At 41.4% G+C, this 27,735-nt stretch overlaps 1 pseudogene; it reads right to left on the reverse strand.

The window, feature by feature from the left end:
* Positions 1–471: 471 nt before the first annotated feature.
* On the reverse strand, positions 472–27,270 carry LOC139377044 (coiled-coil domain-containing protein 178-like; annotated as a pseudogene).
* Positions 27,271–27,735: the final 465 nt, after the last annotated feature.

The raw sequence follows: 27,735 nt of genomic DNA on the forward strand, positions 1-27,735 counted from the left end.
AAAGTGATTGAGGGAGACAGCTTTCTAGGAGAGCACAGAGTGAGAGAGAAAAAGGGAGAGGGAGAAAAAATGAAACAACAAAAACAGGGCTTAATGTCTACTGAGAGGAAGTTTTTTTGCTTCGGCATTGGTCAGGGTGGTCGAGGTGATGTACTAAGTGCTAGTTAAGGTCACGGAGGGTTTTAGTAGTCGTAATTAGATCTCGAAATCTGGAGAAGCGTAGAGTTTCTGTCAACACTGCCTGTAATTATTCTCTTTTCCAATTAATGGTGACATAGATTAATTATCTGATGAGGCAAAGCCAATTGCAATCATTCACCCAGCTAAAATTAGATCAGTCCTGACAGCAGCATGAAAGTCACCTGTTTCATTGTTATGGATCTGCTGCTGGTAAGAGAGAGAGAGGGAGCATAGTGAATTAGTGAAGCGTGCTGGGGTAAGTAAGTTGTCTGGGACCAGGTGAATGTCCAATTACACTGTTATCTGAACTGTAGGAATCTTCTTCTTGTTCAATCCAATGGCATCCGGACCCGCTTGTTTGTTCTCTGCTGCTGTCTCTATTGCCGCAGCATGATCACTGTTACTGTAGTTGAGTCATCTGCCACTGACTGCAGGAAAGCAGAGATGCGCTGGATTGCTTCTGACAACTCCTCCTGTTTGAATGAGGGAGCAAACAGAGTCAATGAATACCAGCTAATTAAGAAAACAGAGTGACGACAGTCGATGGATGACGTTGAGTCGAGGAGGCTAGAGAGGAGAGAAGCAGCCGTTTTGGCGACAGACACAGACATACAGATAACTCTAGTGTTGATTTGATACTCTTTCGGTTCTCGGTCTATCTGTTTCACTACTTGCTGTTTGCTCATCAGGCTGTCTAGAGATAGTGAGAGTAGGTTACACCCAGCGTCTTGAAGGAGAGAGCAATAATGAGAACAAGAGAGAGAGGCTCCTGGTTGAATCGTGGTAAAGGTTCAGTGCGCCTCTGTTTTAAAAACCTCAGAATCCAGTTTGTCTATTAAACTGCCTGGCACTGTCAACCAGCTTGGGAATCTGAACCGGCCTAGCCATGCAGACATTCTCTGACTAACAATTATATCAGAAACAGGATTTTTGGATTACTGTCTCTGGAGACCGGGGCTAGTGCTCGTCTGCTGCTATCATTACTGGCCATTCAACAAGCACTCTGCAATGTGAGCCTTGCCGCTGCTAACCATTGTCAATTATGCCATCCCTGGTGAAAACTGGCAGAACACAAAAACTCAACTGCCAGTTCTGGCAGCAGTGTTACAGGATGACAGAGCCTCCACCACACACAAACGCACCCACACGCCCACCATCCCACACTCCCCGGGTTCCCCAACCCACCGTCCACTGCCTCCTTGTCTGTGAGGCCATCACAATCTGTATTTACAGTATGCAGTTTTCAATAATGGTTCATAAGGCCGGCCTGCGATTAAAATATATATATATACAAAAGAAATATATGTATTTCTTGTTGAAAATAATAATTTTAGGAATATCGCTAGCTGCAACAGAATATCATCGTGGATACCATAATTATGTCTCTGTGCCCAGTATGAAGGAAGTTAGAGGTAGTTTCATGAGCCAATGCTAACTAGCGTTAGCGCAATTACTGGATTTCTAGAGGAACAGTTCGCATGCTAGCTGTCCGTGTTCATTCAACTCTTGGCAAGTATATAAATGGCTTCATTTGCCAAAATCTCGAACAATCCCTTTAATATGGAGGACATTACAGTCATTGGAGGGTTTTTTTCTGGGAAGAAAATTCTTAGGCAGGCCAACTAAGTGGTAATTTTTGGGATTGAAATACAGTTGAGAATCAAAATAAAATCCAAGTTTATTGGTTGCATAGACAGATTTGCAGATGTTATCACAGGTGCAGCGAAATACTTGTATTTTTTTTTATCTCCAACAGTGCAGTAATAAAACATAGCAATACTAAACAATAAAGATCAAATAAAAATGAAGGACTATCAGAACGAGCAATGTCAGAGTCCGTATATATATATATATATATATACATTTTTATTTTTACTTTATTTGAACTTATTTTAACCTACATTTGAAGTCAGAAGTTTACATACATTTAGGTTGGAGTCGTTAAAACTTGTTTTTCAACCACTTCACAAATTTCTTGTTGACGAACTATAGTTTTGGCAAGTTGGTTAGGACATCTACTTTGTGCATGACACAATAATTTTTCCAACAATTGTTTACAGACAGATTATTTCACTTATAATTCACTGTATCACAAATCCAGTGGGTCAGAGGTTTACATACACTAAGTTGACTGTGCCTTTAAACAGCTTGGAAAATTCCAGAAAACGATGTCATATCTTTAGAAGCTTCTGATAGGCTAATTGACATAATTTGAGTCAATTGGAGGTGTACCTGTGGATGTATTTCAAGGCCTACCTTCCAACTCACTGCCTTTTTGCATGACATCATGGGAAAATCAAAAAGAAATCAGCCAAATAAATTGTAGACCTCCACAAGTCTGGTTCATCCTTGGGAGCAATTTCCAAATGCCCGAAGGTACCACGTTCATCTGTACAAACAATAGTACGCAAGTATAAACACCATTGGACCATGCAGCTGTCATATCGCTCAGGAAGGAGACGCATTCTGTATCCTAGAGATGAACGTACTTTGGTGCGAAAAGTGCAAATCAATCCCAGAACAACAGCAAAGGACCTTGTGAAGATACTGGAGAAAACAGGTACAAAAGTATCTATATCCACAGTAAAACGAGTCCTATATCGACATAACTTGAAAGGCCGCTCAGCAAGGAAGAAGCCACTGCTCCAAAACCGCCATAAAAAAGCTAGACTACGGTTTGCAACTGCATATGGGGACAAAGATCATACTTTTTGGAGAAATGTCCTCTGGTCTGATGAAACAAAAATAGAACTGTTTGGCCATAATGACTATCGTTATGTTTGGAGGAAAAAGGCTGAGGCTTGCAAGCCGAAGAACACCATCCTAACTGTGAAGCACAGGGGTGGCAGTATCATGTTGTGGGGGGTGCTTTGCTGCAGGAGGGACTGGTGCACTTCACAAAATAGATGGCATCATGAGGGAGGGAAAAATATGTGGATATATTGAAGCAACATCTCAAGACATCAGTCAGGAAGTTAAAGCTTGGTCGCAAATGGGTCTTCCAAATGGACAATGACCCCAAGCATACTTCCAAAACGGTGGCGAAATGGCTTAAGGACCACAAAGTCAAGGTATTGGAGTGGCCATCACAACACCCTGATCTCAATCCTATAGAAAGCTTGTGGGCAGAACTGAAAAAGCGTGTGCGTGCAAGGAGGCCTACAAACCTGACTCAGTTACATCAGCTCGTTCAGGAGGAATGGGCCAAAATTCACCCAACTTATTGTGGGAAGCTTGTGGAAGGCTACCTGAAACGTTTGACCCAAGTTAAACAATTTAAAGGCAATGCTACCAAATACTAATTGAGTGTATGTAAACTTCTGACCCACTGGGAATGTGATGGAAGAAATAAAAGCTGAAATAAATCATTCTCTCTACTATTATTCTGACATGTCACATTCTTAAAATAAAGTGGTGATCTTAACTGACCTAAGACAGGGATTTTTTTAATAGTTTAAATGTATTAAAGGTAAGGTGTATGTAAACTTCCGACTTCAACTGTAACTACTCATTCAGGGGTTTTTCTTTATTTCTACTATTTTCTACATTGTAGAATAATAGTGAAGACATCAAAACTATGAAATTACACAAACAGAATAATGTAGTAAAGTGTTAAACAAATCAAAATATATTTTATATTATACAGTCTTCATGGTAGTCACCCTTTGCCTTTTGACAGCTTTGCACACACTTGGCACTCTCTCAACCAGCATCATCTGGAAAGCTTTTACAACAGTCTTGAAGGAGTTCCCACATATGCTGAGCACTTGTTGGCTTCTTTTCCTTTACTCATCCCAAACCATCTCAATTGGGTTGAGGTCTGGTGATTGTGGAGGCCAGGTCATCAGCACTCCATCATTCTCCTTCTTGGTCAAATAGCCCTTACATACCCTGGAGGTGTGTTTTGGGACATTGTCCTGTTGAAAAACAAATGATAGTCCCACTAAGCGCAAGCACCCCCACAGCATCACACCTCCTTCTCCATGCTTCATGGTGGGAACCACACATACGGACATCATCCCTCACCTACTCTGCATCTCACTAAGACACGGTGGATGGAACCAAAAACAGTTGGGTTCTTTTAATATAGACTGTACTATATTGACTCTGTTTTACAAATCCTTTATTGAGAGTATTTTAACTTTTTGTATTGTTTGTTGGTTTGGCAATGCCACTGTCAGCCAGAGAAACATGCTGAGAAGGATTATTACCACAGCAAGCAAGGTACTTGGAGTCAAACAGACAGGCCTGGATGAGATCTTTAAGGTCAGGGCCCTACGTAGGGCTCACAAAATAATTTTAGACCAAAGTCACCACCTGTACCTGGACTTTGATTTACTCCCCTATGGGCGCAGGTATAGGGCACCCCTCAGCAGGAAAAATAGAACGAGACAATCATTTGTGCCAGGTGTGATATCCCTCCTAAATAGCTCGGGTGAATGTTCCCATTGACCCCGTAAGGCCAGCAGGCTAGTCTTAAAAAAAAAAAAGATTGTTTAATATTTTTTTTTATGTTTTATTTCTTATTTCTTACTATTATTATTTTAATTGGTGCGTAACTGTTATGAAAGTTGTTTTGTCAATCGTGTTTTGTATTTAAACGCCATTTTGAATGTGTACATGACACTGCAACAGAATTTCCCCACGGGGACAATGAAGTCAGTAAGTAAGTAAGTAAAAATCTCAAATTTGGACTAATCAGACCAAAGGACAGATTTACACCAGTTTAATGTCCATTGCTTGTCTTTCTTGGCCCAAGCAAGTATCTTCTTATTATTGGTGTCCTTTAGTAGTGGTTTCTTTGCAGCAATTCGACCATGCAGTGTAAATCACGCAGTCTCCTCTGCAGTGTATGTTGAGATGTGTCTGTTACTTGAACTCTGTGAAACATTTATTTGGGCTGCAATCTGAGGTGCAGTTAATGCTAATGAACTTATCTTCTGCAGCAGAGGTAAATCTGGGTCTTTCTTTCCTGTGGCGGTCCTCATGAGAGCCAGTTTCATCATAGCGCTTAATGGTTTTTGAGCCTGCTTTCCGGATTGACTGCCCTTCCATGTCTTGAAGTAATGATGGACTGTCGTTTCTCTTTACTTATTTGAACTGTTCTTGCCATAATATGGACTTTGTCTTTTACCTTACCTTGTCACAACACAACTGATTGGCTCAAACGCATTAAGAAGGAAATAAATTCCACAAATTAACTTTTAACAAGGCACAACTGTTAATTGAAATGCATTCCAGGTGACTACTGCATGATGCTGGTTGAGAGAACGCCAAGCGTGTGCAAAGCTGTAATCAAGGCAAAGGGTGGCTACTTATATTTTTGGGGGGGTTACTACATGAGTCCATATCTGTTACTTTAGTTGAAAACTGTTGTTCTGATTAAAGAAGCAAAAAAACTGGCCTTCTTTAGACTAGTTGAATATCTGGAGCATCAGCATTTGTGGGTTCGATTACAGGCTCAAAATGGCCAGAAACAAAGAACTTTCTTATGAAACTTATGAAGCTATTCCATGCGAGAAATTGCCAAGAAACTGAAGATCTCGTACAATGCTGTGTACTACTTCCTTCACAGAACAGCGCAAACTGGCTATAACCAGAATAGAAAGAGGAGTGGAAGGCCCCGGTGCACTACTGAGCAAGAAGACATTTACATTAGAGTGTCTAGTTGTGCTAACATAATTTCAAAAGGGTTTTCTAATGATCAATTAGCCTTTTAAAATGATCAACTTGGATTAGCTAACACAACGTGCCATTGGAACACAGGAGTGATGGTTGCAGATAATGGGCCTCTGTATGCCTATCTAGAAATTTCATTGAAAATCAGCCGTTTCCAGCTACAATAGTCATTTACAACATTAACAATGTCTACACTGTATTTCTGATCAATTTGTTGTTATTTTAATGGACATAAAATGTGTTTTTCTTTTAAAAAACAAGGACATTTCTAAGTGACCCCAAACTTTTGAATGGTAGTGTATATATAATCAATTTTAGAATACGGCTGTATCGTAACAAAATGTGGAAAAAGTCAAGGGGTGTGAATACTTTCCGAAGGCACTGTATATTTTTAAATAATATCATCTTTGAGAACTAACAATCAAATAAAAGCTTGACAATCAGGGAGAATCAAGAGAAGAGAGAAGAAAACAGCATACAGGGCACATGCCCATAGATTTTGTTCTAAAGTTTGAGCAGAGGAACACAGCATTAGAGTTGGCACAATGCATAGAATTGCAGGAAATTGCCAAACTGTAGAATTGCCAGAAATTTGCTTCAAAACGGCTAAATGTTCTCTCAGTTCAATTGAATCATTTGTTGAACAGCAACATTTTCTCTACCAAGATACCTTGACCTTTCTATGTTAGTTTACACTCCTCTTCCAATTGACTGTGGGGAGGTCAGGATAATGAAACTGTCTAGAAAATCTATTCATTTACTTGCCATTATTATTCATCTGATGATAAGACAAGACATTATTTATTTATTGTTAGCTAACATACGATGTAGGTCCCTGGGTCGCTGATATGCGTGGGCGGGGGGTCCCTGGGAAAGAAAAGTTTGAAAACTCCTGTGGAAGGATGTTTTGGGCATAAAGCATGTGCTTCTCTGAGGGGATTTGGTTTTAAAGTGTACACTTCTCAGAGGGTCTTTGTGTTACAAGTATGCATTGCTTACGGCCTTTATTTTTAAGTGTACACTACTCATGCACAACTCGGCATGTCTCTTTGTTAGTGTGGACTATTCTAAGGGGACTCTGTTAAATTGTGCATTACTCTTAGTAAGGACCCTGAGTCTAAGCTGTGCGTAGTGCGTAGTAAAACTCTGCTCTAGTCTGGAGGAGCCGGGTTGGGGGTTTAAAGTGAGGAGCTGCTCTGCTCTGCTCTGAGGGACCCTGTGCTGGGCTGTGACGGGTGACGGTGCGCTGCGCTTCAATACACCAGCTCTTTTGTCCTTCACACTCTGCAGCTCCCTGATAGCTCCTCCCTCCTCCCCCTCCTCCTTTTCCTCATCCTCCATGCTCCACTCCTCCCTGCTCTGCTCTCCCCTCTGCTCTGCTCTGTGTTCAGCTGCCTTGGGCCTCCCCTCAGCCTCCCCTCTGCTCCTCGGGGCTAGGCCTGGGAGACATGACTGCACCCTTCCTCTCTGAATGACTGACTGGCTGTAATGTCTGGCTGGACAACACCCATCAAAAAGCATGTTGGCAATAAAAATGGGGAAGGAATGGATGGAGAGGAAAATCATCACTAAACGTGTTATTGCTGACTGTGTAGAGAAGAATAGAGACAGAGGGTCTGAAATTATGTTGAATGAGATCAATTCTATCTGGGAATAAGTCTGATCGAATCAAATCAGTTGAATTATATTTGAATCGCAATACTTGTATTGTCTAGGTCTGTGGGACTGTGACCTAGGTAATAGTAGTGCTAGATTGGGAACAGCCGATCGACATGGCTGATTGTCACACCGGGAGAGCAAGGGGAAGGAAACAATGCTAACTGTAAACACCTCTGCATAAAATATATAATGGCTATGAGAAAATGTGAATGGTTCCATGGTTGAATGGCACCTACCTGCTACAGTATGACGGTCGGTGAGGGTGCTACAGGACAGGACATTTGATAAAGATTCATCACTCTCCTTCTGTCCGCTTTGACCTCCTCTCACGTCCCACCACATATTAGCCACCCATTATCCAGTAATTGAAGATCTCCACTTCTCCATGCAACCCTGCAGATTCAGAATACGTGCCTACTCCTTTTGAGAAAGGTATCTTGGGGTATTACCATAGATAGGTATCCCAGCAGTAACACCCAACACAGCCAAAGCCTGAATGAGAAATGAGGTAAACTCATAACGTAGCCTATACACAATAAAAAACAGAATGTAGCTAGCTACACAGCCAAATGTAATGTAGTGAATAAATAGGTGACCTAATGGTGTGAATGTATAGATATAGTTATCTGGAGAGGAGACAGAGCTAGCCTCAGACACCGGGTCACCGCATGCCATTGGCGCTCTCGCCGACACATCATCAATCACGTCACTGTGCTGGCGTTGTGACGACTGGATGTATGGCGGCGGCGTCTTTAACTCTAGTGTGATGACACTACAGAGGGCCACGGTGACTGGTGAATGTTTTACTGTGGGTTAGTGCACTGGTTAGTTCCTTGCAAATGAAGGCATGACGCTCAGCTCGCCGTGTTTTAGATGTGGGAGGCCACGCATGCTCAGCATTATATGAAGTTTATTATACCGTTATAAATTATTATACTCCCATTCAATTAAAACATCTACTCAACCCATGGATCTTCCCAACCCTTTCAATATACTGTAGGACTAGGCAGGCAGATTGAAGAATGGAAGAAAAACCAATTAAACTGAATGGTTATAATGTTGTCTGGGTGTGGATCCACACGGGAAAGTTCTATGAAACACATACATACCTGGATGGTTTTTATTTTCTGGTTGTTCTCGTTAGAGAGGTTCTGGAAGCGGGCCAGTTCAGCCAGGCTGTAGAGGCTGCGTTGTCTGAAGTATTTCACCACAGCTCTGTGCATCCTCTTCTGCAACAAAGAAAGCTAGGAGGGTGGGGGAGACAGGGAGAAAGAAGGAAAGAAGGAAGGGAAAGGAAAAGAGAGAAAAAGGAATTGGTAAGGCAGGAGAGGAAATTAATGGCAGTGTTCAAGAAGAATGATGGAGGGGAATAGAGAACGCAGTCAATAGCCCATTCTGCAGTACACGGGCCTGACAGGAATTTCACAGTCTCTTGGTTTCTCTGCTCACTCGTGTGCAGTCATCAGAATCCAGTCACATCTGGCTGCCAGGATGGGGGGTTAATTTTCTCTAAATGCTTCAGCAGTTTTGTTCTAGCCGAGGCAAACTCTGTGACTGCAAAGCTGATGAGTAAAATATTTCTACTTCACCCAGTTTAACTTTATACCAATCCCCTCAAGACATATTTTACACATACACACAGTCATGAACCCCCCACCGAAACTAGAAATTATTCCTAGTCTATTGGAAAGACATGCTGCTCGCTTTATTATTTGAACACAGTTTCAAGCAGAAGGGTTTCTTTCAATTCTGATAGATGCCATTGCTTTTTCTTCCTCCCTCCATTTCTCTTCTCTCCCTACAAAGCTTATCATTGCTTGGCAATGTGTTCCCCAGTGCATAGAGAAACTAAAGCAAATTAGCTCAGCCATCAACTGCTGAAGGAAAGACAATAACAGGAATGCTCTTTATGGCGTACCCTGTTAAAAACCTGTGCAGAGAACTCCATCCACATAAACAAAACAATGCTTAAATGCAGTGATAAGAGGACACTTACATGAACCATAAAGTAACTGATCCTATTGGAGGAGAAATAACACAAACCATTTTTAGGTTAACACTTGAGGAAAAGTGTTTGGTTGGAGCATTGAAGCATTTAGCTATTTGCAGGTGATTCAAAAAATAAACCCAACGCTAACATGAACTTACTATTTATGTCAACTAATTACAAATGCCTACATTCAGAATGTGTACGGTGTCTTAACAATGGGTGAGGTATCTGTGTGAGTACAATGTCTTATTACCATGGTGCTACATGTGTTTGTATTATAACAGGCCAATGCCTGTAAACCATGGTTTGATGAGTCAGAGCTTCCATTGGCTCCCTCTGCTGAATATCTAACATTTTACCGGCTCTTCAAACACCTGAGAACTTGTAACATGTTTGGAGGGAGTCATGTCATTCCTGTACACAGTATTTCTATGGGCTGTCAAACAATGTCTGCCATGATATGATCCCACCAGCGTGCTGTGTCCTTGGCAACTAGTCTTTCTTCTCTGTTAGCCAGCTAGCTACTATGGAGAAAAAAAAACGTGTCACATTGTGTATTGAGAATGGCAACTGATAGAAATGAGATTGGCAGAGGGGTATGAAAATCAGCAAATCAATCAAAAACCAACAATTCACTACATTACCTTAAATCTGTTTTGTATTTTTAATGAGACAATTTTAGATTTTGGTTACCTAGGTAAACACATTAATAAGTCTACATTTTTAAAAACAACACTGAGAAACATTGTCTATTCTATAATGATAGTCAATTTAAGTAAATTACAGGCATATTATCAAGCTTAATTTGGGTAGAGAACGTGAATGCTGGGACAGTGGTGCTATTCTAAACCTGTCTAGAGTTTGAAACAAACAGAAATGGTTGAGGGAGGCTGAATCCAGAGTAAAAGAAAATCAGGCTTTGATCATGAGCGTGGAGAATCCTGTCCACAGGATTTTATTTCTGCATGCATTTCTCACTTGATAACATTCATGCAGTCAGATGACGAATTGCTCAAGTAAAGGTATTAGTCATTTTGGGAAACAAATCATGTCTATTGCTTATTGCCAGTGCAGTGCCGGGCAGTGCATGTTTTATTTCCTGGTTAGGCTATAGAATATGGTTGTCATCTGCAATTCCTCTCAAGATCAAAGTTAAATTGCGTCCCGGACCATAAAGACCAAAACGATTCTGTAGTCTCACAACTATTCAATACCTTTGGGAGTATAAGTTGTTCTGTAGTTTCTCATTTAAAACCTTTGGGAGTATTAGCATTGCAAGTGCATTCTCTTTTTCTATTCTTTACCTGTGCTTGCTATGGTTCTCTCTCCCATTGACCACCTAGTGAACAGAAGCTAATGTGTAACATAAACATAATGAAACATGTCACCTTGGAACACCTTGAAAGACAATTCATGCAAACGCATAAAGACTAAGGATGCATCCGAAATAGCACCCTATTCCCTTTATAGTGCACTACTTCAGACTAGAGCCCTATGGGCCCTGGTGAAAAAGTAGTGCACTATAAAGGGAATAGGGTGCGATTTCGGATGCATCCTTATTCAGAGACCCATTCAAGACTGCATAGTGAACTTAGTCTTTATGCGTTTGCATGAATTCCATCCACCCATCGCCTCTCTCAACTCCCCCTTGGCAGAAATACTACTATATCACATCCATAATCCTCCTACACTAAAGTTATCGCATTAAGATCAGATTACTGCAGTAACCTCCTCATTGGTTGCCCAACTAAAACCATCCAAAAATAACTGACCATGCAAAGAAACAATCCAATCAACTGGCAAACTGAATATAATATACACTTAACGCCCAGTTAATTAGGTATACCACCCCAATCACAAAAATGGATCGCTCCTACAGAGAGTGAGTCACTTGGCTTGCTATATAATGCAGGCAGACAGGCATCGAGGCATTCAGTTACTGATCGATTGAGCATTAGAATGGGCAAAACAAGTGACCTAAGTGACTATGAGCATGGTATGATCGTCGGTGCCAGGCACGCCGGATCCAGTATCTCATAAACGGCAGTCCTCCTGGGCTTTTCACGCATGACATTGTCTAGGGCTGCGAAAACAGCTCGTTGATGAGAGAGGTTGAAGGAGAATGGCAAGAATCGTGCAAGCTAACAAACAGACAAATGAAGGCGCAGTACATATGTGTTGTGCAATACGGCATCTTGGAATGCACAACTCTTCGATCCTTGTCACGGATGGGCTATTGCAGCAGATGACCATACCAGGTTCCACTCCTATCAGCTAAAAACAAGACAAAGCGGCTCCAGTGGACATTGAGGAGTGGAAAAACATTGCCTGGTACGACGAATCCTGGTTCCTGTTGCATCATGGACCCATCCTGCTTGGTGTCAACCGTACAGGCTGGTGGCGGTGGTGTACCGCCATCCAGTTTGCAGTAACTGTGTGATGCCATCACATCAGCATGGATAAAACATCCTTGTGGACCATTTCCGACTTGTAGAATCCATGACCCGAAGAATTCAGGCAAAAGAGTGGTCCGACCTGGTACTAGATGAGTGTACCTAATAGACTGGCCGGTGAGTGTAATTTCATATCTTATCATATCATGATTTAAATGTATGATTCAATGGTCATTAAAAAATGCCTCTGTTTGGTTCCTTTTGTCAAACACACACACAGCCTCCCGCTTGGCGATCATGAAGGCATTCTTAAGTTCTCTGTACTCATGGGCCAACTCAACCTTCTCTTTAAGGGCTACCTTTAGGTCAGCCTACAACACACACAGAGAAACACAAGTTCAGTTATACTTTTTTTAAACCAGGTTTCACATATCTTGATAACAAGGTTTCCTGTCACATCAAGCAGTTGACAGGGCCTATGAGAATGGTCACAGAGAGTATTGGGGAGACATGGCAGGTTGCAGTTTTCTAAGTGAGTACAGTATGCCTGAGGAGTTCCATCATGGTGGTTGGTTCCATCAAGCCCTAGTGGAGGAGAGCTGCTACAGTTCTACCAAAGAACAACACATGCTGTAGCAGAAGTTATACTGTACTTAATACTGTACATGTTGGATGTCAGATACTATATAAGTCATCAAAGATATGGATCACTGTCCCAGGTTGGGCCTACAGACAGGAGAGATACGCATTCTTATGATCCCATAGGCCTGGGAGTGAAGTCATAGATTTATGTATTTAGGAAATACTGTATACTCAGCATTATGACGAGCTTACAATTGATTTCCAATAACATATTTTGTCATAGGTTGTTTAGGAGATGGAACGTGTACATGTCTGTGAGACTGTCTCTGTATGTGCTCGTAAGTGTATACCGGTGTACGTGTGAGTCTTACAAACTAGGGCACACAGGGACAAACACAGACAATTAAACTGGACACTATTCGGGGGAATCAAGCAAATAAATAACAATCTCTCTCTCTCTTTCCTCTTCTCGCCACTCCTCCCCCCCTGTATCCTGGTGCCTATCTCGACTGCACTGTACTATACTGTACCTGCAGAACGAAGGAACATAATGAAGTGTGTCTCTGCAGTAAAACACAACAGCAGCAGCACTAAAGTGATGAGTTTAACCCAGCAGAAAGAGAGGGAGAGAGACGGGCCGTAAACATGACAAATGCCTGCTATTGATTTCAGGTTTAATTACAGCAGGCAAGGCATGCAGCACTACTGACAAAGCCCATCTGATGGGTGCTGTTTTCTGAAGTGTAAATTGAACAAATTACACTTCATTGCCCATAAGAAACTGATGGCGTCTGCGGTTTGTTTGCATTGTTTACTTTATCCACAGTGACTACGTCGAACGTCAGCTAACCGCTTGATTAAATTAACGAAGGACGACACTGTGTTGATGGTGGAAACGCTTCGGAAATGTTTGGGTTTGGGGACTGGAGATGGCAGCCAGTTTACCTGCAGGACAACAAGACAAGCTGATTCCATTTAATTTCATTTAAACTGACTCAGTGTTACTCTTTGTTAATGTGTCTACAGCATATACAAGCAACAGAGGTGAATTATGTTTGTTGATGCTGAGGAAACCTGATGAGCATGCCATCAAAAACACACACACACACACACACACACACACACACACACACACACACACACACACACACACACACACACACACACACACACACACACACACACACACACACACACACACACACACTCCTCCTCTGAGCTGATAGCCATGCTAATTGGCTCTACCTGACAGTTAACATCCCAACAGTCAACATCCATAGTGACCTCCAGGGCCTTCCAATGATATGAGGTCAGCATCTTTCTCCTGTGTAATTTCATATCTCAAATGTGTCCAGCCATTTCAGTGTGTGCGCCATTCTCTGAGTCACGCACGGCGGTTCCCAAATGCTTAGTGTGCTTATTATGTTACGCTAATGTGGATATTATGTGAGTGCTTTATATTGAACCTAATGATCAAAGTAACCCATTTCCTTATAACGTAGCACTCTCTCTAACTCTTGATCTTTTCATTTGGTGAGAAGGACTATAGGTCTATTGTTGTTTCCATTTGATTTCTTCAAGTGAAAAAGGCTAAAGCTCTTTTTGCATGACTGCCTTTTATCAGGCTAATGGGACTTGTATCTATAAGGAAGACTTCCTAATTCTTAAATTGTCTCACGCCAACAACTTCTTTAAAAGTTGCTGCGCTCGCGGATGCATGGCGGCCTAAGCTCCATTGCCTTTTCTTGTTTTGAACTAATGCATTCTTGATCACCGTTTAATGAAACTCTATACCACATGGCGATTTCACATTAGATAAGCCATGTGAGACTCCCATCAGCCACGAGGCCCTGGCTGGGCTGATCATCCTATCCTGCATGCTGTAGATGAAATCCTTACAATGTATAAGGCTTTAAAACAAAGCATTTAAATATCCAATAATGTACAAGACAGAAAATCTAGTATTTTTTTCCCCCACTCATATTCTTTTTGAGGTGAATACCAAAAAAATATTAGAATGATGAAAAGGTGTTTTTATCACTGTGCTGTCAGTGGTGTGAGGTTGAAAATAATAGCCTTGTGTTGAAATTAATATGATGTTTTAACATACAGGTAATTGAAAACGGCAAATGTCTAACCAAGAAAGATTCACCAATACAGGAGAGACCTAAAACCACTCATCAGTTATTTGTGACTCCTATAAAATAAAATAAAAAGATTGGCCTTGGCTTGTAATTTTAATTGCTGTTGCTGTCTTCTCACAACGGATTGTGGTGAGTAATTCTACTGACGCTAATCCACAAATAACTACACAATAAGCTGAAGACCCTTTCAGACTTTCTCTTGTGTTTGTTACCAATATACAGTACCACTCTGAAAACAAATGCCAATGGGCATGTATGAAAACAAAACTCTCAGCCTACCTGACGTTAAAACAAGTGGCAAGTCAACATTTCAGGGGAATCAGAATTGTACATGGTCTCAAGAGATAAAATCCACAATTCCAGCTAAATGCTCTGTATTAGGAATAACAGTGATACTAAAGTCAAATACAGTGAGTACAACATAAACCAAACCACCTTGTATTCAACCAAATGACCCAGTGTTTAGTTACCTTGGTTTCCTCCATTTTCTCCTGTCTGGTTGTGAACAGAGTAGTATGAGTTTCCACTGTTGGCTCCATCCGCTGTTGACAGTTGGTGATATCACGTTCCAAGGTGTTCATGATCAACATAGCTGTTTGGTTTTGAAACTCTACGGCATCAAAGACGAACCTGATAAATGTGAAATACAGGTGAACGGCAATCAATTGATTTGGAATAATGCCAAGCTGATTCCTGTGGCGATATCAATGATGGAAAAGCCAAGACTTCAAAGTTAATAGTGACGCTTCACGCTCTGAGAACAGCATGAATCAAACTAATACATTCAAGCTTTCCAGGGTCTCTGGTGCAACAGGCTTACAATGATAATAAATTCCAAATACTCTAGATAGGGTAGAAGGCCTATTATATTATATTGGCAGAACAGAGGGTGGTTGTGAAGAGAGGAGAGATTCTCACTGTAGTTCTTCAATGACATCTGGCATAGCGGCTGCTGTTTCCTCCATGTGAGGGCCTGTTCTGTACTCTTTGGACTTAGCACTGAGGTCTGCGATCCTACTCAAGGCATGGTTAAACCCTTCGGTAACAGCTTGGTGTAATTCCTATCAATGATAAATGAAAAAAGTCCAACCCACCTTCTGATTCAAAATACATGACCTTATAACTTGAAAATGATGCATGTCTATTAGATGTAATACATGTTATGGAATGTGTTGTGCTATCCATTACATTTCTCACTATTTTGAAAATTAAACACAGTGGTAAGTGACTCTGTGTAAACCCTTGCTTTATCATACCTTGACTGAACACAACAAACTGAAGTGTTGTTGTGTTCCGTAGGAAAATCACTGAGTTGCTCCCTTAAACTTCACACTTTCTGAAACAGAGAAATGAATAAGCAATTGAATTTGAAATACTCAACATCTCTCACGAAAATAGAAATACAGTAAACTGAACATAAAATGTTAGATTACCTCAGATTTTTCATTGTAAATCTTTCTCAGTTTTTCCAATTCAATTTCCAGTTGTTTTGTAGCTGATAACGCCTACCTCAAATTCCTTATGAAGTTCCCATCTGGCGTTTTCTGTGTTGGTTTGCTCCTGGTGTAATTCTGCTTCAATAGTTGTTCTTTTATCCTGAAATACAGTTTAAAACTGAAGAAACTGTTCTACACAATGAATCATATCAGTCTCTTGTCATACTGTTTTTATAACACACCTGAGAGTAAAAAGATACTCGACAGAACCAACCCGTGAAACTCAAAACTGTGAAGAAAACAGACAGAAGAGATTTACCTTCAGAATGGCCAGGGCTTTCATCTCGCTCGTCTTTCTTAGGATTCTCAGTCACTTTCTGAGGAGATACTGATGTGTTGCATCAGTAACACTAGTAAAGAAGCCCATTCCATCATTGTACATGGATCTATCTGAATGTCTATCTTCAAGTGCTCCTTTCCTTTCACAAACCCAACTTGTTAGTGAGTCTCCATGCATGGATGAATCTCTAAAAGTATGTGCTTATTTCACTGACAACTAGTGCAGATTATGTGATCGGCAATATCTAATGGTCAAAGCGCTGAATCTAAACATTAGATGTGTCCATAAGGATATGCCACCTCTATATCTAGGATGGATTTACTACAGGTTAGAGTGCATGGATGTCTAGCTAAGTGCATGGCTCCTCTCACACCTACTCGCATCCTCTGCTCCACCATGAAGGTCTTCTGCTCCAGCTCCTCCAAGTTGACCTTGGCATTGGGGTGCAGCGTAGCCATCTGGGACAACTCCTCCTTAGCCTCTGCTCTCCGGTCCTCATTCACACTGAACTTCTGCTGCATGTGCTTCCTGTTCTTCTGAAGCTGCTTCGCTGCCTGTTCACTGAATGACACACACAGAGACACACACTCGTACGTAGGTACACACACATACATACAGGTATGTACGCACACACGCGCATGCACACACGCACACACGCACGCACGCACACACACACACACAAACACACACATGTCAGAGGGACCCACCATCAGAGCACCACTGACCAAGTTCTTGATACTGCAATGTATAATGGTGTTTAATGGTCCTTTCCTTAGTGATTAGTATTAGATAAATACAAATATTGTGATATGAACGAAGTGATAAACCTCTCACTAGATCTTTTTGCTGTAGTCCTCAATCTCCAGTTCATACTCTTTGTTTTCCTCATGAAGATTCAAGGTATCCTGATGTTTCCTTTAAGGAACCCCTCCTCGGTGTGAGAGACCGCCGCTTCACCTGCAAGTCTCTGGAATATGCCCGGACACAACATTAGGAGGATATGATATGTCAACATAACTATGACATAACTTACAGTTGCATGGACTTCTTTCTGCAGCTCTGAAATCCCTTCCTTTAATTGTGAAAATGTTCTACCTTCTACCTCGATTCATATTTTCAACTCTACAACCTGTGACCAAAACATAAATATACAATGTATTTGCAAAGAGTAAGGCACTTATGTGCATGGCCTTTACTGGTTCTAACAGCAGACCTATCAGCTTTCTGACAGTTCTTAGCAAACTATTGGAAAAAATTGTGTTTGACCAAATACAATGCTAATTCTCTGTAAACAAATTAACAACAGCATGCTTATAGAGAAGGGCACTCAACATGTCCTGTACTGACACAAATGACTGATGATTGGTTGAAAGAAACTGACGATAAGAGGATTGTGGGAGCTGCACTGTTAGATTTCAGTGCAGCCATTGATATTATTGGCCATAATCTGTTGTTGAGAAAACTTGTGTTATGGCTTTTCAACCTCTGCCATATCATGGATTCAGTGCTATCTATCTAATAGAACTCAGAGGGTTTTCTTTAATAGAAGCTTTTTTCTTTTCGAGAAGCTTTTCTAGGGCTACTGAGTGGTGCAGCGGTCTTCGGCACTGCATCTCAGTGCTAGAGGCATCACTACAGACAACTTGGTTCAAATCCAGGCTGTATCACAACCGACTGTGATTGGGAGTCCCATAGGGCGGTGCACAATCGGCCCAGCACTGGGTATGAATGGTGTAGGCTATCATTGTAAATAAGAATTTGTTCTTAACTGACTTGCCTGGTTAAATTTCAAAAATGTCATGTAAAGTGTGGTGTCTCCTATCCAAAGGTAACTCGAGAGGGAAACACAGAACCAATTGGTAACGCTGATAGTGACAGTTATTTTTCCGATAGAGAGGAACATGAAAATATTACTGAGGAAAAATATGTTTCTGAGCCAGTTCATGCAGATGATTCTGTGAAGTGCCCGTTCCTGCTCCACACAGAAGTACCAGTGCAAATGCTTGGGTACAATCAAACCTGTATAACGCTCCTAAATCAGCTTGTAATAATGCAATTTCACTCAGTCCCGAAGTGTTGTACCAGGTTATAACCAGTCTGGGTACTGTGTTCTTCAGAGAAGCTGTAAGAGAAGTTAGAAATTTGTGACCGAGGACGTTGACTTTGTAGCAGGGAAGAATGTAGCCAGGTGGTTAAAGCACATAGCTGTATTCCTTTATATCCACTAGATTGCATCAAATTGTATTTGTCACATCTGCTGAGTACAACAGGTGTAGCCCTTACAGTGAAATGCTTACTTCTAAGCCCTTAACCAACAATGCAGTTTTAAGAAAAATACCTTTAAAAAAAGAAATAAAATGAACAAATAATTAAAGGGCAGCAGTAAAATAACAATAGCGAGGCTATATACAGAGGGTACCAGTACAAGAGTCAATGTGCAGGGGAACCGGTTAGTCAAGGTAATTGAGGTGATATGTACATGTAGGTAGAGTTATTAAAGTGGCTATGCATAGACAATAAACAGAGAGTAGCAGCAGTGTAAAGGGGGGGGGGGGGGGCAATGCAAATAGTCTAGGTAGCCATTTGATTAGATGTTCAGAAGTCTTATGGCTTTGGGGTAGAAGTTGTTTAGAAGCCTCTTGGACCTAGACTTGGCGCTCCGGTACCGCTTGCCGTGCGGTAGCAGAGAGAACAGCCTTTGACTTGGGTGGGTGGAGTCTTTGACTATTTTTAGGGCCTTTGACGTCACCTGGTATAGAGGTCCTGGAAGGCTTGGCCCCAGTGATGTACTGGCCCGTGCCAAATCTTTTCAGTCTCCTGAGTGGGAATAGGTTTTGTCGTGCCCTCTACTCGACTGTCTTGGTGTGCTTGGACCATGTTCGTTTGTTGGTGATGTGGACACCAAGGAACTTAAACCTCTCCACCTGCTCCACTACAGCCCCGTCAATGAGAATGGGGGCGTGCTCGATCCTCCTTTTCCTGTAGTCCACAATCATCTCCTTTGTCTTGATCACGTTGAGGGAGAGGTTGTTGTCCTGGCACCACACGGCCACGTCTCTGACCTCCCTATATGCTGTCTCGTCGTTGTCAGTGATAAGACCTACCACTGTTGTGTCATCGGCAAACTTAATGATGGTGTTGGAGTCATGCCTGGTCATGCAGTCATTAGTGAACAGGGAGTACAGGAGGGGACTGAGCACGCACCCCAGAGGGGCCCCCGTGTTGAGGATCAGCATGGCAGATGTGTTGTTACCTACCCTTACCACCTGGGGGCGGCCCGTCAGGAAGTCCAGGATCTAGTTGCAGACGGAGGTGGTTAATCTCAGGGTCCTTACCTTAGTGATGAGCTTGAGGGCACTATGGTGTTGAACGCTGAGCTGTAGTCAATGAATAGCATTCTCACATAGGTGTTCCTTTTGTCCAGGTGTGAAAGGGCAGTGTGGAGTGCAATAGAGATTGTGTCATCTGTGGATCTTTTTGAGTGGTATGCAAATTCGGTATGCAAATTGGAGAGGGTCTATGGTTTCTGGGATAATGGTGTTGATGTGTGCCAGTGACGAGCCTTTCAAAGCACTTCATGGCTACAGACGTGAGTGCTACAGGTAGGTAGTAATTTAGGCAGGTTACTTTAGTATTCTTGGGCACAGGGACAATGGTGGTCTGCCTGAAACATGTTGCTATTACAATGTGTGACCTGTTTAAAGGTCTTACTCACATTAGCTACAGAGAGCGTGATCACACAGTCATTCGGAACAACAGATGATCTCATGCATGTTTCAGTGTTACTTACCTCAAAGCGAGCATAGAAGTAATTTAGCTCATCCGGTATGCTTGTGTCACTGGGAAGCTCACGGCTGTGCTTCCCTTCGTACTCTGTAACAGCTTGCAAGCCCTGCCACATCCGACGAGCATTGGAGCCGGTATAGTACGATTCGATCTTAGTCCTGTATTGACGCTTTGCCTGTTTGATGGTTCGTCAGAGGGCATAGCGGGAGTTCTTATAAGCTTCCGGGTTAGAGTCCTGCTCCTTGAAAGCGGCAGTTTTACCGTTTAGCTCAGTGCGGATGTTGCCTGTAATCCATGGCTTCTGGTTGGGGTATGTACGTACAGTCACTGTGGGGACGACGTCATCGATGCATTTTTTGATGAAGCCAGTCACTGATGTGGTGTACATACTCCTCAATGCCATCGGAAGAATCCCGGAACATATTCCAGTCTGTGCTAGCGAAACAGTCCTGTAGCTTAGCATCTGCTTCATCTGACCACTTTTTTTATTGCCCGAGTCACTGGTGCTTCCTGCTTTAATTTTTGCTTGTAACAGGAGGATAGAATTATGGTCAGATTTTCCAAATGGAGGGCGAGGGAGAGCTTTGTACGCGCCTCTGTGTGTGGAGTAAAGGTGGTCTTGAATTTTTTTTCCTCTGGTCGATAGATATTAGGTAAAACGGATTTACAGTGCCTTGCAAAAGTATTCGGCCCCCTTGAACTTTGCGACCTTTTGCCACATTTCAGGCTTCAAACATAAACATATAAAACTGTATTTTTGTGTGAAGAATCAACAACAAGTGGGACACAATCATGAAGTGGAACGACATTTATTGGATATTTCAAACTTTTTTAACAAATCAAAAACTGAAAAATTGGGCGTGCAAAATTATTCAGCCCCTTTACTTTCAGTGCAGCAAACTCTCTCCAGAAGTTCAGTGAGGATCTCTGAATGATCCAATGTTGACCTAAATGACTAATGATGATAAATACAATCCACCTGTGTGTAATCAAGTCTCTGTATAAATGCACCTGCACTGTGATAGTCTCAGAGGTCCGTTAAAAGCGCAGAGAGCATCATGAAGAACAGGGAACACACCAGGCAGGTCCGAGATACTGTTGTGAAGAAGTTTAAAGCCGGATTTGGATACAAAAATATTTCCCAAGCTTTAAACATCCCAAGGAGCACTGTGCAAGCGATAATATTGAAATGGAAGGAGTATCAGACCACTGCAAATCTACCAACACCTGGCCGTCCCTCTAAACTTTCAGCTCATACAAGGAGAAGACTGATCAGAGATGCAGCCAAGAGGCCCATGATCACTCTGGATGAACTGCAGAGATCTACAGCTGAGGTGGGAGACTCTGTCCATAGGACAACAATCAGTCGTATATTGCACAAATCTGGCCTTTATGGAAGAGTGGCAAGAAGAAAGCCATTTCTTAAAGATATCCATAAAAAGTGTTGTTTAAAGTTTGCCACAAGCCACCTGGGAGACACACCAAACGTGGAAGAAGGTGCTCTGGTCAGATGAAACCAAAATTGAACTTTTTGGCAACAATGCAAAACGTTATGTTTGGCGTAAAAGCAACACAGCTGAACACACCATCCCCACTGTCAAACATGGTGGTGGCAGCATCATGGTTTGGGCCTGCTTTTCTTCAGCAGGGACAGGGAAGATGGTTAAAATTGATGGGAAGATGGATGGAGCCAAATACAGGACCATTCTAAAAGAAAACCTGATGGAGTCTGCAAAAGACCTGAGACTGGGACGGAGATTTGTCTTCCAACAAGACAATGATCCAAAACATAAAGCAAAATCTACAATGGAATGGTTAAAAAATAAACATATCCAGGTGTTAGAATGACCAAGTCAAAGTCCAGACCTGAATCCAATCGAGAATCTGTGGAAAGAACTGAAAACTGCTGTTCACAAATGCTCTCCATCCAACCTCACTGAGCTCGAGCTGTTTTGCAAGGAGGAATGGGAAAAAATGATGTGCAAAACTGATAGAGACATACCTCAAGCGACTTACAGCTGTAATCGCAGCAAAAGGTGGCGCTACAAAGTATTAACTTAAGGGGGCTGAATAATTTTGCACGCCCAATTTTTCAGTTTTTGATTTGTTAAAAAAGATTGAAATATCCAATAAATGTCGTTCCACTTCATGATTGTGTCCCACTTGTTGTTGATTCTTCACAAAAAAATACAGTTTTATATCTTTATGTTTGAAGCCTGAAATGTGGAAAAAGGTCGCAAAGTTCAAGGGGGCCGAATACTTTCGCAAGGCACTGTAAGTTTGCCTGCATTAAAGTCCGCCGCTACTAAGAGCGTTGCTTCTGGATGAGCATTTTCCTGTTTGCTTATGGCCATATCCAACTCATTGAGGGCGGTCTTAGTGCCAGCATCGGTTTGTGGCGGTAACAGCTACGAAGAATATAGATGAACACTCTCTTGGTAGATAGTGTGATCTATAGCTGATCATGAGATACTATACCTCAGGTGAGCAAAACTTTGAGACTTCCTTAGATATCATGCACCAGCTGTTGTTTACAAATATACATAGGCCGCTACCCCTTGTCTTACCAGAGGCTGCTGTTCTATCCTGCCGATACATAAATAATGTGTGCAAGCCATTACACTGGAGAGCTGTTGAAATCCATCGTTGGTCCAACCTTACTTTATTTTTAATCCTACTCTTGTACCCGAGTAGGATCATCATCTGCAGTGTATAAGAGTTTGTTTTGTAATATTTATGCCAGATGGTCATGTTAGCCTGTTGATACTTTCAGATTGACATGAGGATGTTAGCTTCTTCCTAGTAGAATACCAATGCTCTCATAACCACTTTGTGGAGTTGATAACATTATTTGAAGCGTGAGTAATTATCAGAATGACGTTCGATTTCATGTAAAGATTCAGGGTGTTGTATTTTGTTTCATTTTTTAATTTTAATTTATATAGTGACATACTTTTGTATACTGTATATAGTGTATATAATTTCCCCCAGTGCTATATGGGTGTGGTGAGGATCTACTGTTCCATGTGGGGTTTGGGTATCAAGTGGACAGTGTGTTTGTAAGTACTCATATTGTTTTATTACTAAATGTATTTTTGTTTTTCATGCAAGATGTAATTTTTTTATGGACATCTTGTACCGGTTAGAAAGTATATTCTAGTCAATTCTAACTGTGAACATTGTGATCTGTGTATTTTCTTATATATTTTATAGAAAGCAGAGCCATTACCATTTATGCATTTCTCTTTGTACTTATTGTACTCAGATTGTTTTTATGCACTTTACTAACACATTTACTTCACTTGATGGTGATTTAGACTGAACTTTACTTTATGGTGACCATCTTGCAGTGATTTCTGTCCTACATTGTCCTATTTTAAATGCACGCTTCGACAGAATAAGCAACCCCAAATGAGTTTGTGTCCTGTGCTAGGTTTACTTTTGCCGGCTACATTTATGCCACTGACTGACCTTTCTGGACGGCTGCTTCCACAGTGAAATAGTATACATTTTTCTCCCAAAAGTTCACCTCCTCTTCTTCTCTGTTTGTAGAGCTTCCTCTGCATCCTGGCGATCAGCTTCTAGATGTTCAATCAGATACACCAACTTTGTGGTTTCCTTACACAGCGGAGACAACAGGCCACCTTCTGTATGAATGAAGAAAGATGTTTGTACAGTATACGTATACCAGTAGCCTTATCTTTTGAAAAATATTGGTCATTATCAGTTAAACTAAGCTAAACGAAAATACACTACGAGTGGACTCATTGTATAGAAACATCTGCAAACAACAGGGGCTGTACTGCATATGGACGATTCAGAATAATGTGCACGTTATAGATGCCATTACACTGGACATTTTTGTTACTAGAAATATTCCATTGTGTTCATGGACATCATGTGACACGAGGCTGTGTACTGTATCCTTCTCATTTGAGAAACATAATTCACTTCTTTCGGTTCTTGCACTTAGCCCAATGTCTTCAATGTATAACTCAGTAGACATAATTGAAGACTTGGATTCACTGGAATGAAATCTGAAAAAGACGGAACACATTTCTTCACATACCTGAAGAAATAGGCGCATTAAAGGGATAGTTCACGCAAATTACAAAATGACATATTGGTTTCCTTACCCTGTAAGCAGTATATGGACAAGGTAAGAGGGCTATCCTATCCATGCTTTGATTTAGTTTCCCTGGCACAGATTCCGAATGCTAACGTTTAGCATTTGTGGCACAAATCCCATTCAACAAACAAATTAGCATTTGTTGGCAGCATGTTTAAATCATCTATAAATGTGTTAGCTGACAGCATTAGCACACACTTCAATGAGGCAGAAGTCTTTATGATCTTGTGATTCTGGATGATTGTGATTCTGGACGGCCAGGTAGCTAGCAACAATGACAATAAACTGCAATGTGGGGAAACGTAGGTGGCTCGTTTCAGCTAATTTTCACTTGTTCTTCAAACCATGTCTTGTTTTCAGGTGTTTTGACTATGCTAAAATGGCTACAATTCACTAGCTCGCTAATCAACAACTGTAACAATGTATTGGAGAGACAACAATTGATCATTGTGCAAATGTATTTGTTTTCAATAAACATAGGAGACGAAATAAAGTTTACATGTTGTCAACAATCTAAGCCAACCACATCTGTTTTGCCGCATAGATAACCTAGAGCCAGTGGGTTTGGCGAAGGATATGTAGTGAAGGCCAGCAAACGAGCGCATACAGGTCGCAGTGGTGGATAGTATATGGGTCTTTGATGATAAAACGGATGGCACTGTGATAGACTACATCCAGTTTGCTGAGTAGAGTGTTGGGGGCTATTTTGTAAATTACATTGCCGAAGTCAAGGATCGGTAGGATAGTCAGTTTTACGAGGGTATGTTTGGCGGCATGAGTGAAGGAGGCTTAAGGAGGCTTTGTTGCGAAATAGAAAGCCGATTCTAGATTTAATTTTGGATTGAAGATGCTTAATGTCAGTCTAACCAGACACCTAGGTATTTGTAGTTGTCCACATATTCTAAGTCAGAACCGTTCAGAGTAGTGATGTTCGTCAGGCGGGAGGGTGCGGCAGAAATCGGTTGAAGAGCATGCACTTAGGTTTACTAGTATTTAAAAGTAGTTGGAGGCTACGGAAGGAGTGTTGTTTGGCGTTGAAGCTTGTTTGGAGATTTGTTAGCACAGTGTCCAAAGAAGGGCCAGATGTATACAGAATAGTGTCGTCTGCGTAGAGGTGGATCAGAGAATCACCAGCAGCAAGAGCAATCATTGATATTTACAGAGAAAAGAGTCGGCCCGAAAATTGAACCCTGTGGCACCCCCATAGAGACTGCCAGAGGTCCAGACAACAGGCCCTCCGATTTGACACACTGAACTCTATTATCAGAGAAGTAGTTGGTGAACCAGGCATGGTAGTCATTTGAGAAGCCAAGGCTATTGAGTCTGCCGATAAGAATGCAGTGATTGACAGAGTCGAAAGCCTTGGCCAGGTCGATGAAGACGGCTGCACAGTACTGTCTTTAGTCAGATAGTCAGTTTTACGACTGTGCCACAACTGATAAAATATGAGCATTTGGAAACATTACCAGGGAAGCTAAACCAAAGGACGGATTGGTGTCATATCTTGTACATAGACTGCTAACAGGGTACGGAAACCAATATGGTTGAACTATCCCTTTAATTGCTGTAAATGTAAAGCTTTGGATGAAGACTAACATTGGATAAACACGACACTACTTACCTAAAAGTTTAGCTATTTTTCTGTTTTTCATGAGACATCTGATGCTGAACATTTCCTGACTGATAGAGGGGACAGGACAAATTACAGAAATGCATCCAACCTTACAGTATTTCTAGATAGATTGGATAATTTGTTAATATCACTGATATTTGCCCCATAGTTCTCTCTCTCTTGCATGATCACACTATGACATCAACATCTTACCTGTTGACACCAGTTCTCCAGTTGCCTCTTCAGCTCCTGAATATGGCAAACAGCTTTGTTGGCACACAGTGAGGGGGTGTTAACCAGGGCACAACTGCGACGTCTGCTGGGGCACACTGCTTGAAGATCTGCCTGATCTTAAAAGATATCAGAAATGACGAGCCGTAAATCAAATTGAAGAGTTATGCCCCAAATCATGTTTCCTTTTGGTTGGCATGATGAAAAGCCAAAAACACATAACTGATTTCCATAAATACTATACATACAAATAACAGTATGACTGTATAACATAAGGAATGAACATGAAATGTCTATCCCTTAAAATTAGACACAAAGGTACCTATGGTATATCGGACATGTAATCCACTATGTATGAAAGAGATTTAGTATTATGAAAACCAGTGATTGACTTGGGCAGGAGCTCACCGGCACTGAGTATTGACACATCAAATGATCTACTTGTTGTGATGCACCGCAGAATATTAGCTCAGAAGTATTGTGGAGTTCCTGCACCTAAATATGAACAATACAGGCATCCAAAATGAGTACAGGCACCTATTTCAGTCCAAGTCACGCACTTATTATGACAATAACATAATGAGCTTATGTCCTTCCAGTATCACCCATAACTGTTCATAACCAATCGCCAATTTGTAAGCATCAGTAAACAGGCCAGGGAAGCTTAATTTGAGCCTCATGTGGCAATATAGACTTGGTGGTTTAAGGGCGCCATCTGGCTGCAGTATAGTTCCTGGCCTAAATACAGAATATTGAAACAGATATCCTACCCAGTCTAACATGCATTTTAGGCCGGTGCTTTCTAGGTACAACATACTTGCAAGTGGAGTGCTCATAGGCAACGTTATTAAGCAAGTGAGTGACTCACCTTTTGTCATGGTCTGTAATTTGATACAGTACATTACACCGGTGGTGTTGTGCCAACCTGTCTCATTGTCTGGGAGCAAGTCAACGTGTGATGACAGAGTATAACCATAGTAGAAAAATGCGAACAACTATCTCTGTTCTGTTTCAACTGCTTTTCAAGTGTTCAGGTATGTGTGCGTGGGGAGGGGTATTTCGTGCAAAATATAATTAAAACCTAGTAATCTCGGCCTCCCTTCCCTGGATGGAAATTAAGTGGTTCCATTTAAGGCAGTAGCAGTATGCAATCGCCACAATCCTGTGCAAAAACAAATTGTTAGTTAGATCATTGTTAGTGAAATGAAATCTATTATTTGGTACCTACTACATCTTGCCACTGTGTAAACTAATGGCAAAATGTAATCTTAGCTGGCTTGGCTAGGTGTGTGTCATGTGGCATGAAGGAAGGTAAAAGCGTTATTAATTTAGCCTGGACTGAAGAGAGTTGAGTTGGCTATGAATTTACTTGTTCCCAGAATGGATATATCCTCGTTTTTTTTATTTTATTTTTATTTTTATTTTTTTTTATACATGTCAACGTCCTGATTCAGGCGCTACTGTAGCACCCACAGATATTTTTACCGTAAACAACATATCCTGCGAAATGTTCAAAAAAGTATTTTCTGACTAGCTAGCTAGCGGCTACATAAAATACAATAATGCCCCATAAG

This window comes from Oncorhynchus clarkii, chromosome 20, assembly GCF_045791955.1.
Source record: "Oncorhynchus clarkii lewisi isolate Uvic-CL-2024 chromosome 20, UVic_Ocla_1.0, whole genome shotgun sequence".
In the NCBI taxonomy this organism is placed as follows: Eukaryota; Metazoa; Chordata; class Actinopteri; order Salmoniformes; family Salmonidae; genus Oncorhynchus; species Oncorhynchus clarkii.